This window comes from Engraulis encrasicolus, chromosome 21 (genome assembly GCF_034702125.1).
Source record: "Engraulis encrasicolus isolate BLACKSEA-1 chromosome 21, IST_EnEncr_1.0, whole genome shotgun sequence".
Lineage (NCBI taxonomy): Eukaryota > Metazoa > Chordata > Actinopteri > Clupeiformes > Engraulidae > Engraulis > Engraulis encrasicolus.
The window spans coordinates 17,957,694-17,971,688 of NC_085877.1; the positions used below are offsets into that span (position 1 = coordinate 17,957,694).

General features: G+C 51.0%; 1 protein-coding gene and 6 non-coding genes across 7 annotated transcripts in view; 6 read left to right on the forward strand and 1 right to left on the reverse strand.

Annotated features, from left to right (window-relative positions):
- Window positions 1-13,995, reverse strand: part of LOC134437589 (prosaposin-like) — a 108,219-nt gene that overhangs the window by 54,823 nt on the left and 39,401 nt on the right. The window lies entirely within an intron of this gene.
- Window positions 11,303-11,384, forward strand: trnal-uag (transfer RNA leucine (anticodon UAG)). Its single transcript has one exon. It is a non-coding gene; the product is annotated as a tRNA-Leu (tRNA).
- trnag-ucc (transfer RNA glycine (anticodon UCC)) lies at window positions 11,481-11,552 on the forward strand. Its single transcript has one exon. It is a non-coding gene; the product is annotated as a tRNA-Gly (tRNA).
- Window positions 11,728-11,809, forward strand: trnal-aag (transfer RNA leucine (anticodon AAG)). The gene has a single exon. It is a non-coding gene; the product is annotated as a tRNA-Leu (tRNA).
- On the forward strand, window positions 11,980-12,061 carry trnal-aag (transfer RNA leucine (anticodon AAG)). Its single transcript has one exon. It is a non-coding gene; the product is annotated as a tRNA-Leu (tRNA).
- On the forward strand, window positions 12,158-12,229 carry trnag-ucc (transfer RNA glycine (anticodon UCC)). Its single transcript has one exon. It is a non-coding gene; the product is annotated as a tRNA-Gly (tRNA).
- trnal-uag (transfer RNA leucine (anticodon UAG)) lies at window positions 12,427-12,508 on the forward strand. The gene has a single exon. It is a non-coding gene; the product is annotated as a tRNA-Leu (tRNA).

Below are 13,995 nucleotides of genomic sequence, written 5' to 3' on the forward strand. Positions count from 1 at the left end.
CCAAGTGCTGTAGAAACTTCTAGAATAGGCGGGGGGTGACGTAAAAGCTCTCCCCCCACCCTGTGTATAAATAGGGATGTCTTAAGCAAAACCCTGATTTTGATGATTTTCGGTGGATTATACACTTCTTGCACTTCTTTTGTGGAGATTTCATTCTTTGGATTTTGGCAGAGAGCAGTGACAGGAACGGAAAGTTTCATTTTTACTCAGAGCTTAGAGTGTGTGCAAGAAGTCTTTTTTTTCTAGTTTAGTGAATAGGACCATTCACCTTGTAACAAGTTACTACCTCGTGTTTTATTAAATAAATTCGGCTATATAACCTACTTTCACTTGCATTTGGATTTGTTCTTCACTTTTGGGAAGGGACACCACAACCCAAGGCGCAGGCCGCGCCCGAAAGGCGAGGTAAGAGAACTTGATTACTACTCTGTTTGCTGGCTCTGGTCAACCTTAGAGTAAAATCTAGGGGTGATTTATTTGCACACCACTGGTCCCAGGCCTCACAAGTCCGTCAGCTACATATTAAGTTTTCTCCCAGCAGCTACACAGGGGCGTTATCGTTACCAGCTCTGAGTTTCCTTACTGCTGTTCTTGTGGACTCCTACAGTGAATGCACGGTGGAGCGAAACCCTAGAAAAGGGGAACTGTGGGCCGGGAAACACAGTTATAAATGTACAATAATCCTCTGTTGGATAGGGGTAATTGTAAAATAGGAAATACAATTAAATTGTACATTTGTTGTCCCTTTTTACATGGCGAGCCTAGCCAGGAGGTTCACAAGACAGCGCCTAGTTAAATCCGGACACTGAGATCCAGCGGCTGAGAGAGTGTAGCTCTGGAAAGAATAGGCGGGCCTATAAGGACTGGGAATTCTGCCCAGGGCTAAAACACCTCCAGTACCAGTAAACGCACAGTAACGCTCAGTGTCCATAGTTAAACAGGCGATTGACTAGGGAGCACGTGTAACCGCGTGACCCCTGACAGCCCCCTATCCGCGGATACCAGTGAAAGTAAGGATCTCTGGTGTGGAATAGACCGGCTCGACCGGGACAGTACCATTTGGTGAAAGGCACCTATTAAAGACGAGTTTTATAAAATGAGCCAAGCCTCATCTCGCGCTGTCTCCCCCAATGGGGCGGGGGGCAGAAGGCCAGTTCCACCCAAACGGGTTGTTCAACTGGAGCCCAACATGCAAATGGTGCTGGGGGACATCGCCTGGACCGAAGTCGGCACAGGACCGCAGATGGTCGTGAATGCCGCCAACTGCCACCTCTCACATGGTTCCGGAGTGGCCTTGGCACTCTATAACCGGTGGCCAGTTGAGTTTACAAGGCAGAGAGACCTAACCAAGAGAACGGTTGGTCTCCCTGTAGCAGCACCGACGCTGCTGCCAGTTTATACCGGGGATCCCAAAATAACGATTTGCCTACAAGTATGTTATGACAGGGCGGCCGCAGCCGCCAACCCGAGACAACACTTAAGAGACGTGTATCAGCTTATAGGGCAGTATTCACGCACTGTCCTTACCCAAGACGGGGACAGAAAAATAAGCGAAGTGATAATACCATTCATGGGTGTAGGAGAATACCAGTACCAGGTTAAAGACAGCCTGGAATTTATGAAGGAAATGGTCCAACAAAATCCTAGTACTAATTGGTACCTGGCCATCAAGAGCAACGGTGAGTATAATGGAGTGCAAGCCGGCTGGGCTCAGGCCAACGGAATGGCTAATGGCATACTAAACCTGGCACCTACCGCTGTGGTGTCGGCGGTGGTCCCAAATGCCCCTGCCCCACTGAGCATGAGGCAGGAGGTAATTGCTGCGGGAGGTAGCCCGGCCGTAGCCCGGAGCCTCCGACGCGCACACAGTGGACAAGGAGAATTGGGAAGAGCCACGCAAGGCTTCTACCCAGACCTACCGGACTTGGGTCACATGGATGACCCGCCCGCACCAAACGAAAGTAGGAAAGCCTGGGGAAAACTCCCGAAAGGACACCCAGGAAGGAACCCCCGTAATGTCAAAGTGGTGCCTCGAGGAGAACTAAACCCCTTGATACTGCGGGTCTATAGGAACAAGGATCTGTTCCCACTGGGACCGGGAAAAAATTTGCCGAACCGGCATCAAACCATGTACATGGTGCCGTACCTGGTCGATGGCCCGGACGGCCTCAATCGGCTAGTGAAGGGCCCTCATGGGGCCACTATACGGGCACTGATCTCGGGAGGGATGAGGCTGAAACCGCCCACCCCCTTAGTGGCACTGGACGTGCACTTAAACACAATACAGGCCGAGCTGGACGCCGACCTGTCAGGTAAGCCTCAGGATCCGGTGTATCACTTCACTGATGAGGACATGACATACCTCTGCCGGGACCGGCAGACAAGCCCACAGTGGGAAGGGGACCTAGGGGCCGGACTGGTCCTAGTAGCCCTGAACCCGATGGCTCGAGAGCCCGGGACAGCAGAGAAGTGGCGGAGCCACCTCTGGGATGAAATGCAGTACATGTGGGTGGCGGCCCTAAATACATGTGCAGAAATGCAAGTGCAAAACTTACTGGTAACCATGACTACCCAGGCTAAAACATACACCTGGAACGGACTGGGACAACAGCGGGCAGCAGCAATGATGCTCACCGCTCTCCCTCTGGACCTATTGGATGGACAATGCAAAGGATTTGAAATTCACCTGTTGGCACAGACCGATGCTGACGAGGCTATCCTACAAGGAGAGGTGGCAGGATATAAGCCACAAATGGCTGGTACCCCGGCCGAGGGACCGAGTAATTACAAACCGGTGGACCCGGAGTCTCTGAGAAGGATGGCAAATGAGCTGACCCATGCTTTGGACGAAGCATTGGGTCCTGACAGGCCTGGACAGGCCCCGTACACCCCGAAGAGTGCTCTCCAAAGGGGACCTAATGAGGCGCCAGGGATGACCCCTGTGGCGCCCTTCCCCCCTCTAACCCCTAACACAGGGTGGGAAGCAGTGGCGGCAGGTACAGGGAACGCTACGACGAGCGACCCGGCCTCGCCCCCACCGCAAGGGCGGATGGGAGACCCGCCTTTGGACAACCCCCGTTACCCGGGGACCACAAGAAAGGGGAAACTCTCGTGGTCCCCAGAGCAGATGGAAAAATGGCAGGTAAGTGGTGAGGTAACCGGGGCGAGGTCCCAATCGGCGCCGCCAAATGCCTGGAATAGGGACACAACCCTTTGGGCACCGTACGGGGGCGATCTGATCGACCTAAGCGGTGACCCCTTCCCGACCCCGAGGTTGCAATCCAACCTAGGGACGGGCCCAAAGCTAGCCCAGGACTTAATGGACCCAGTGGATGTCTTGGATGAGGATTTCCTGGATGATGCCTCGGATGATATGGTTGTATATATCAGCGAGGACGAGGATACAGCTGCCGTCCACAGAGACATGGGGTATGAGACCTATACCCAAGAGGCAGTAAACCAAAAAAGGGGAGGAATGGGATTCCAACCGGTGACACCGCAGGCCCGGACCCCTCTAAACCCTCTGGCCCAGGCAGGGGCAGGAAGGGGAGTTGGAGGCCCCCGGTCGGGGCCCCCCGCTCGAGAATGTCTAAACCCTCTGGCCCCGGCAGGGCCAGGTAGGGGAGTTGGAGGCCCCCGGATGGGGCCCCCCACTCAAGATTTTCTAAACCCTCCGGCCCCGGCAGGGCCAGGTAGGGGAGTTGGAGGCCCCCGGATGGGGCCCCCCACTCAAGATTTTCTAAACCCTCCGGCCCCGGCAGGGCCAGGTAGGGGAGTTGGAGGCCCCCGGCCGGGGCCCCCCACTCAGGATTTTCTAAACCCCCTGGCCCAGGCAGGGCCAGGTAGGGGAGTTGGAGGCCCCCGGCCGGGGCCCCCCACTCAGGATTTTCTAAACCCCCTGGCCCCGGCAAGGGCAGGAAGGGGAGTTGGAGGCCCCCGGCCGGGGCCCCCCACTCAAGATTTTCTAAACCCTCTGGCCCCGGCAGGGCCAGGTAGGGGAGTTGGAGGCCCCCGGATGGGGCCCCCCACTCAAGATTTTCTAAACCCTCTGGCCCAGGCAGGGGCAGGAAGGGGAGTTGGAGGCCCTCGGATGGGGCCCCCCGCTCAGGATTTTCTAAACCCTCTGGCCCCGGCAGGGGCAAGTAGGGGAGTTGGAGGCCCCCGGCCGGGGCCCCCCACTCAGGATTTTCTAAACCCCCTGGCCCAGGCAGGGCCAGGTAGGGGAGTTGGAGGCCCCCGGCCGGGGCCCCCCACTCAGGATTTTCTAAACCCTCCGGCCCCGGCAGGGCCAGGTAGGGGAGTTGGAGGCCCCCGGCCGGGGCCCCCCACTCAAGAGTCTCTTAACGGGGACCGATATAGGCCCCAGACGCCGTTCCAGAGGGACCCCCCTGGGATCTCATGGGAACAAAGCCTGGAGGAACAGCCAGGGCAAACACCTCTAGTAGACAATCTAGGGGCCGGGCCGGCAGGGCCCGACCGGAATGTGGCATATGCCCCTTCCGACAGGACTATACAGCTCAGGCCGCGAAATGGCTTAGGGCAGGCCCAAGGGGCACAAGTGTGGGAGTATGGCTTACCACAGTCAGCTCCCCAGGACGTGGGAGTGCGGCGTACAAGCACCCCACGAGGCCTCCCAAGAGGGACCAGCCCACAACCTCCGCCAGCAGGGTTGACCATCCTGCCGGAAGCACCTGCACCACCCCTGGAAGGAACGGTGACAAGGGCACGGAGGGTAGGGCTGCAACCCCTTCCACGCCTAGGATATGATGAGTCCACCCAAAGAGCCCCAGTGGAAAGGGCCGTGGGATGGAGATTGGAGGACGGAACCCTCTTCCACCCAAGGTGGGAGGGAGCGGCCGACCGGCCCGAATTGGACTGGGAAATACCAGACTGGTATGGAGCCTCCGACACTGAGGTCCGTTATATGCCAGACGTCCCGACGACCAGGGACATCTGGAGGCAGCCAAACGTGACAAGGGTCTTCAAGCAGGCCTATATAAACCAGGGGTACGACAACCTGAGGGGCCAATGCTTGAGGAGAGACCAGTCCGTCAGGAGCTACGTGTCCGGAGTTAGGGACGGGATTATGGCAGCCGGGACGGCTCAAGCGGACTCCGCTTCCCCCGCCCGAAACACCCAAAGACCAAGGGTGCACTCACAACCCGAGGAGGAGGAGGACCCCTATGAGTTACTGGAACAAAGCATGGCCACACATCGGGAGGCCCCCCAAGCACCGACCTTGCAAGGGGTACCCCAGGTCTGGAACCCTCCACCACAGCAACAGTTAGGGATGGACTCCTTAACTTCGGGTGACCGGTGGAACCGGTCACTAACTGGGATGCCTCTGGCCGGAGCCCCCCAGTCTGCTGTGTTTGGAGGACCCCAAATGGCACTTAAAATGTTGCCGCCAAGGAATGATAAGGAATCGGACGTGGAGTACCTGAAAAGGGTCCACGAGGGAGGAATAGATGTCGATGAACCTAGCGTGGCCACCGCTATGCGAATAAAGCACGGGGTACGACTCCCGGACGGAATGAAAATGTCAGATCTAATACTAAATCAAGGTCATATCCCGGGACGGGACGAGATGCAAAAGAGAATTGAGGACGTAGCTAAAGATGTGATCAGTGGACAACTGACCCTATCGATAGCAATGAGATGGCTAATTCAAAAGGGAGCGTCCGTGTTGGATCAGGAAAGTCTCCTGAATGCCCTACCATCTGGATTGGCCTTGTCCTCCCGATGGAGGTCTATGAATCAGACCACTCAGTGTGCTGAATTATCTGCATATGATGCTCATACGGTACTGATTAAGTCAAAAAACTTGACAGCAGGGCTGCCCGGAGGCTCCAACAAAAAATCCGGAACACCGGGAAATGCTCAGCACAAAACGGGCGAGAACTCGGTACGCGCGGTGAAGCGAACGGGAAAAAAGTGGTGGGAGAGCTCGGACCCAACCGCACCCAAGTGTCCTCACAAAACCAAGGATCAGTTGGAACAAATGAGCAAGGAAGAGAGAATAGCTCACTTCAAGTCACTGGACCAGTGGTCCCAAAAGTATGCTCCAGAACATTACGAGAAAATTCTGGAGAAACGCCGCTTGAGGCAATCGCAGCGAGAGGATACTGGACAGGCCACGACATCCGAGGAGTAGTCGAAGGCGAGGAATTCCTAATCGATACGGGAGCAGAACTGAGCTGCAAAACCGAGAAAGCGCCGGGCGATCGGTTTGTGGGATATTGCAGACTCAGACTCGCAGACGGGACCCTAGTACAAAAACCTGTATTCGTTACATTACAAGGCCTAGAATACTTTCTGGGACCCGAAAATCTTTTAGGACTAAACGACCTTACCCGATTAGAACGAGTAGCCGCTGTTAAAAGAATTTCAAATGAAGAATTGATAAACCAAAAGGTAGCTCAAGCCCCAGAGGCATATAGAGGACAACTGGAAAGTATATTGCGGCAAGGCAAGTATGCGGAACATGCACACCACGCCGGGAAATTAGTAATAGGCGAACCCTACCACATTCCGGCAACAATGCCCGAGGTCGATAAAAGGGTGTATTACACCCCGGGGGGCGACACAGAAAACAAACTTTGGGAGATCGTAAAGGAGTTGGAGAAGGAGGGTATAGTGAAACCGATAACCAACCCGAAATGCCTGATGCCCCTGAAACCCGTAATTAAACCTGATAACTCGATTCGGATAGCCCACGACCTTAGGAACCTAAACCTGAAAACTAGTAAAGACGAAAGCTTATTGATCAATGCACAAAGAACATTAGCCCGGATGAAAATCGGAAAATGGCTAGCAACACTCGATTTAAAGAACGGGTTTTGGTCCATCCCGTTAGACGAAGAATCCATGGATAAGACGTGTTTTCAGATCAAAGGCAAATCTTTCAAGTGGACCAGGTTGCCAATGGGAGCGCGTAACGCACCAAACGTGTTCCAGGATAGAATGAACGATCTGTTGGAAGGCATTGATTGCCTAGTCTATATTGATGACATTTTAATCTCAACAGATACACCAGAAGAAAAGAGAAGAGACGCCGGACTAGTAGTCGGGCTAAAAAAGTGTGATTTTCTGACAAACAAATGCAAATACTTGGGTTTCGAATTACACGACGGTCACAAGCGGGTGACGCAGGAATACTTGGACCGTATAATGACCCCAAGAACTTTATTGGAACTCGAACAAACACTGGGTAAACTTGAGTTTATATCTGGATTTATGAAACATTACGCACAAAAGGCAAAGCCTCTACATCAATTAAAAGCAGGCCTGAGGGTTAAAGTCCCAGGCCGACGACGAATGATAACAACGGACCGGTTGCTCACCCTTGATGAAAGGCAACAGGCCAGAGAACTGATAGAGTATGTCAGAGAAGTCAAGGTCGATCTTGCACAACAAAACGAAACCCCTCTAGAGGTAACTTTTGACGTAACCCCCGAAGGGGCCACAATTTGGCTGTACAATCACGAGCCCCATCAAATAGTTGCAGTCAAATCCATGGCCTGGAAAGGCCCAGAATCTAAATTTACAGAAACCGAACAGATCCTAACAGTCATGTTAAAATTCCTACCGTACACCAGAATGATGGCGGGAAACGCCGAGATCTGGGTAAGGACCGATAACTTAGCGGTCAAAGAAGCAAACCAAAACAAACAAACCACCTGGGTCGCGCAATCCTCCAGGTGGGGGAAGTATCAAATAATGATGGAGGATGCGCAAATACGAGTGTTTACCAAGACCGACAAACCCAAACCGAGACCCGAAGAAAAACCCAAACCCCCAAAAGAATGGCCCGATACGGTGTACTATACCGATGGGTCAAACAAAGATTGCGAAACAGAGCACCATTCCAGGTGGGGGTTCATAAGAAAAGTAAAAGGAAAAACAGTACGAAAACGTAAAGGGGAAATCATGGGTTCTACACAAACGGCCGAGCTACAGGCCGTAACGGAGTCACTTGTGGATGCCGTTCAAGCCAAAATTAGGGAAATTGGAATAGTAATGGACTCGGAGTATGTATACCACGGAGTAAACGAAGATCTCGGAAATTGGGAAAGAAACGAGTGGCGTAACAATAAAGGCAGGGACATAGCCCACAAAACCTTATGGCAATTAGTTGCGCAGCTATTAAAAAAGGTACACGTACAGACACGCCATGTACACTCTCACCAAAAGTTAGAGACGGAGGACCAAATAGGGAACGACGAGGTGGATCGATATGTAACCACACGACGGGTGACAAAACCCTACTTCCCAGAAAAATGGAAACATGGTGACTACACTGCGAGTGAATTGAAAGAATGGGTCCGACACGTACACGAGACATACGGACATATCGGGTACGATCGATCCTTGGAATTGACCAAGTTGTGGCAACTTAAAGTTAAATCCCTAAAAGAAATGCTTAGGGAAGTGAAGCAAACCTGCACTGAATGTATTCAGGTGGGGAAGGGTATCCCTTTACCCACTTGGCCGGATATTGCCATTGGGAAGGGGGAAGCCGAATGGGAGGCGGTCTCCCTTGATGTGGGACAGCCGACCAAAGGAACCAGGGGACACCTGTATTTACTCATTGTTGCATGTAATAATACAGGGAAGGCGAAAGCCGCCCCCATGAAGACACTAGCAGCGGCTCAGGTGACCTCCCTCCTTGAGAGCCTGGTCCCTAGCCGAACCACGCTTATTCGTTCGGATAATGCGACAAGTTTTACGGCCAGCTCAACACGAGAGTGGGCCGAGGAAAGGGGAATAAGGTGGGAATATTCTATACCCTACCGTCCCAGTACAAACGGAATTGCGGAACGGGCAATACGTAAGGCTAAGGATTATATCCGAACTAACATAGGCAAATCGTGGGATCTCCCGGTCCAAATGGCCAAGCTGAACTCCTTCTTGGAACACCCTAGGTTGACCAAGAAGGAGCAGGGACAGCTGAGCCAGGAGGTAATATTAAGTGGAAGCGCTGTGGTAAGGCGAGAAGGCAAGCTACATGCTGCCCTCCTCACCAAACGCACAGGCAATGTGGTAACAGTGCTGGTAGGTACGGATGAGTGGACAGTCCACCCAAAGGATGTATTCCCTAGCTGTTGAGAGATTCTAGTATTTAGCTGACGGAGAGGTAGGGATGAATGTGCTTAAAATTTCAGAAAATGGAGAAAGTGGGGAACCTGATGACCAGAGGGCAACTAGTAGTCTCGTTCTCAGCCCCCGAAATACAACCGATGGGAGTCGAGGGGATGGGTGACCCCCCTCCCCGCGGTGGAGGAGCCCCCATATACGTGGGAATACGAGAAAGACACGGGAACCCTTACGGGTACCTGGAGTGGGTGGAGTATCGCCCGGGCGACTGTGTCCTGAGCAATAGAGAACAATGGTGAAGATGTGTGTTCATGTACTTATCATCAACAAATATTGAATATTGACACATACAATATCACTGTAAACAAACCTGGAAGATGAGAGGCAGGTGGTGCTGTGGTAGTGGTGGCGGCTGTCGGTGGGGGTGGAGCTGGGGCAGTGGCTTTGCCTGTTGCTGGGAGTAGACTGGGACAGTGTCTGTGGCTTGAGCTGGAGCTGGTTTCCTACAAGTGCTGTTCTTCTTGGTCAAGTCAAGTGTACTTAATTGTCAAAAAACTATGCAACAGGGTTAGCAAAGTTAAAAATATATATACAATTCTCTCTCTCTAACACACACACACACACACACACACACACACACACACACACACACACACACACACACACACACACACACACACACACACACACACACACACATTTACATTCTTTCTCTGACACATTCACTCACAACACACAAACACACACATGTGCAGTTTTCAAAACACTAACAGACTGATATAGACATATACAACACACACACACACACACACACACACTAGTAGTGAAGTCTGCTTGTTGTTTGAATGTATGACCAATCAAACATTCATACAACTAACCTTATAATATCTAACTTTTCCACACTGTTGTTGATATCTGCAATTGTTGAACCCATTATTCACTGATTCTAGTTTATTAACGTTCGTGCATTTGTTTACCACTCGAAAACGTTACCTAAGGACACCGCGGTGAAGGGGAGGGGGATAAATATTGAGCTCAGAAACTGGCTATGCCAAAAAGATACAACTTTGTACAGGGCCAAGCATGTCCAGAATGTTTACGATATTGGCTGTTTGTTGGTTATTGTGGCCAAGTTACGATTAAAACCTTGTAACGTCACCGTAGGAATATGACCTAGGACAACTATGATCCACACAACAATAACAACAAACGATGCCCTTCCTATCGGCTACACTTAACTACTACTACTACTACTACTACTACTACAGTATTAGGAGTAATATTTAGAACCAGGGACAGACAAAATGACGTAGACCAAAGCCACGGCTATTTTAAACTATCACAAACACGAACACAAACACAAAAACAAGGCATACACAGATCATAACAAAGTGCCACTATGACTTGAAAGCTAGCTTTAGCCTCTACTATACAGTCGTCTGCGATATAATTTGACACACAACACGTCGAGGAGACAGTGTTTGCATCTACCACACAGCTTTGTAAAATGATACCGTCATAACACACACATTTTAACATGTTGACGTCCATTATTTACCTCTATTGAATCAGATGACATTGAATGATGACGAATGGCGCTAGTAGCAGTGCAGCCTGGCGACCGGTTAACTTACGGCGTTTCTCAACTAATCCTTTGGCATATAAAGATGTATAACAGACATACAACGTGTGTAACATTCGTATGAAATACATCCTGTTATGACAATACCGTGTAACAACTTTTCGCGGTCTCTGTTCCTAGCGGTCTGCCCTCACTGTTTCGCTGGCTCTCAAGTTTGCCTCTCTCGCTAGCAACTCTGACTTACTTTATTCTGATTGGCTGACCAGACTAGTCTACCTGTAAATGCGCCAAAGTATCCCCCAGTGGCCAGAGGGTGCAATGCATCCGTAGTGTAAGAACTACCATTGAAAATGAATGGGAAAAGTTAAGAGAGTTAATCTTAACTATCGGAGACTCCCGGGTTCGATTCCCGGCCAACGCAGCCTTATCCAGGTGATAACCGCTGCGCTGCCCAGACTCGCATTCCGGAGGACTCTGCGCACACATAGATGCGCTTGGAAAGATTTGTCACCAGGGGCTTTTGCTGGAAGACTCCATCACCACCTTAGCCAGTGGACTCGAAGCGCAAGCCTGCGATCTAAACCTGCACCATGGCGATGCGTCCTTTTTACCCTCGACCAGGGTGGTAGCGTGGCCGAGCGGTCTAAGGCGCTGGATTTAGGCTCCAGTCTCTTCGGGGGCGTGGGTTCGAATCCCACCGCTGCCATTGAAAGCGGCTCTTTACCCTACAGCTTTCAGCCTGTCAGAATGTGTTGCCAAATGTAGCGGAAATTGCTGCAAAAGTCCCCTTGGCTTCTGCCAGGCGTTGGTGGTATAGTGGTTAGCATAGCTGCCTTCCAAGCAGTTGACCCGGGTTCGATTCCCGGCCAACGCAGGCTTCTTGTGGTGCTAAAGCCTTCTCCGAGCCTTCCTGCTCGTGAGAACACTCGTGACCTACAAGCACTCGTGACCCACGTCCTTGTGACTGCCAATGCGAGCCGTAAGTCGCGTGTCGGGTCCTTAGCTGGTCGGAGAAATGGCTGGATTGCTGTTCCGTGCCTCTGTAGCAAGGTAGCGTGGCCGAGCGGTCTAAGGCGCTGGATTAAGGCTCCAGTCTCTTCGGGGGCGTGGGTTCAAATCCCACCGCTGCCAGTGGAAGTTCTTCTTTGGCCTCAGGCTTTCCTCCCTGTCAAATATGCGCTTGCACGGTCTCGACCACAAACTGATGAATTGCTAATAGGCAGGCACTCACCCGAGGCTCCTTTGTCCGGGCCTTTGCGTGGTCAGCCACCGAGCGGTCACAGCTTGCCTCTGCGATCGGTGGTAGCGTGGCCGAGCGGTCTAAGGCGCTGGATTAAGGCTCCAGTCTCTTCGGGGGCGTGGGTTCAAATCCCACCGCTGCCAGCGGGTGAGTGGTTTACCCGCCTCCCTGACCCCTTTCCTCCTAGCTGGGCTGCAAGCAGATATCCACCTGAGGCCCACGGGGGTCATAGAGAGCAGGCGTTGGTGGTATAGTGGTGAGCATAGCTGCCTTCCAAGCAGTTGACCCGGGTTCGATTCCCGGCCAACGCAGCCTTATCCAGGTGATAACCGCTGCGCTGCCCAGACTCGCATTCCGGAGGACTCTGCGCACACATAGATGCGCTTGGAAAGATTTGTCACCAGGGGCTTTTGCTGGAAGACTCCATCACCACCTTAGCCAGTGGACTCGAAGCGCAAGCCTGCGATCTAAACCATGGCGATGCGTCCTTTTTACCCTCGACCAGGGTGGTAGCGTGGCCGAGCGGTCTAAGGCGCTGGATTTAGGCTCCAGTCTCTTCGGGGGCGTGGGTTCGAATCCCACCGCTGCCATTGAAAGCGGCTCTTTACCCTACGGGTTTCAGCCTGTCAGAATGTGTTGCCAAATGTAGCGGCAATTCCTGCAAAAGTCCCCTTGGCTTCTGCCAGGCGTTGGTGGTATAGTGGTTAGCATAGCTGCCTTCCAAGCAGTGGCCAGCCATGTATAGGTGTAGAGCTGTGACAGCCAATGAAAATGCAGCATTTTGCCCCGTCATGCATATCATTAATATCAGTAAGTAGTTCACAACCCTTCGGGTTCAAATCCCGCAAGGAGCACCCTAAAATAAAGAAAATAATAGAGGAAGGTGATGGAAAGTCACAGCTTTATTGCAACTGCAACTTTTCATGTTTGTACCAATTGTCATATTCATTTTATGTGGGCCAAAGACATTTTTGTGTGTTCAGATATCAAGTGGCACAACAGCATCTAATGCAGGTAAATTAATTGGTAATTGTTGTTTGATATGCTTCAATTAATATGCTTTATAATAGTGGCATTGGTTATTGTTTTGCTGCCCTGGTGTGTGGTAATGCTGAAAGGTCACTGACCGACCCATATATGTATAACCAGTGAATATTCAAAACACTCTGACCTACTGTATATATATAGTGTACTACAACTGTTCACTTCATACATTCAGGTTGCCCCCCAGTGTGAAAAAGATTAAGTTATTGAGACAGTTATGCAAATTAACCAGTGCATGTTTATTTAAAGAATAAAATACAAATCAGTACTGTGATCAGCCAAAACGGTGTACTTTGTATCACTAATGCAAATATGTGGTTCAAGGAGCCACTCAGGGAGCACAGATCACACATCCTTTTGGTTTAAAAGTTGACAGACAACAACCGACACTAAAAACAGTATTTTGCCATTCTACCTTTACCTTAAAGCTGTCTATACTTTGGGCCGAAAATCCTGTGCATTCTTTTATGGAGAGGCAGTGAGAGTGACATCCATTTCTCACATCTAATACCAGTTTATTTGCCTCATAATAAGTCTTAAGAGTCTTGCAGCAAATAAAGAATGAATGATCAGAACTATACAATACTACTCTTCCACAAAACAGGTGTTTATATTAACACAAATTTTCACATCTACTCAAAAGTCATTGTGTGTGCCCTAATCCAGGCCCTCCATCTTGTCCTTGACTCTCAGTAGATCCCCCTCTCCTCGTCTTTGGTTCTCATATCAGCCGTCTGCAGAAAGCATGAACTCACATATATACAGACACACATACAGATCCACAGACACAATCAGCATATACAGTACAAGCATCCTTCCAGGTGTCTGGGAAAGTGACACACTTTAACACTGACATGCATCAAAGCTGCACCAGCTGTTATCCCTTCGTTGTGCTTCCCCATCAAGAAGAACCAGCGACACTGCTCCTATATTCAAGTTTGTACAATCAAGGTCCTGCACTTTCTTTAATTATTTTGCAAAACATTTTTTTCTTCTACCATATGTTGAGTTTCAACATGAAGCAGAGATCACA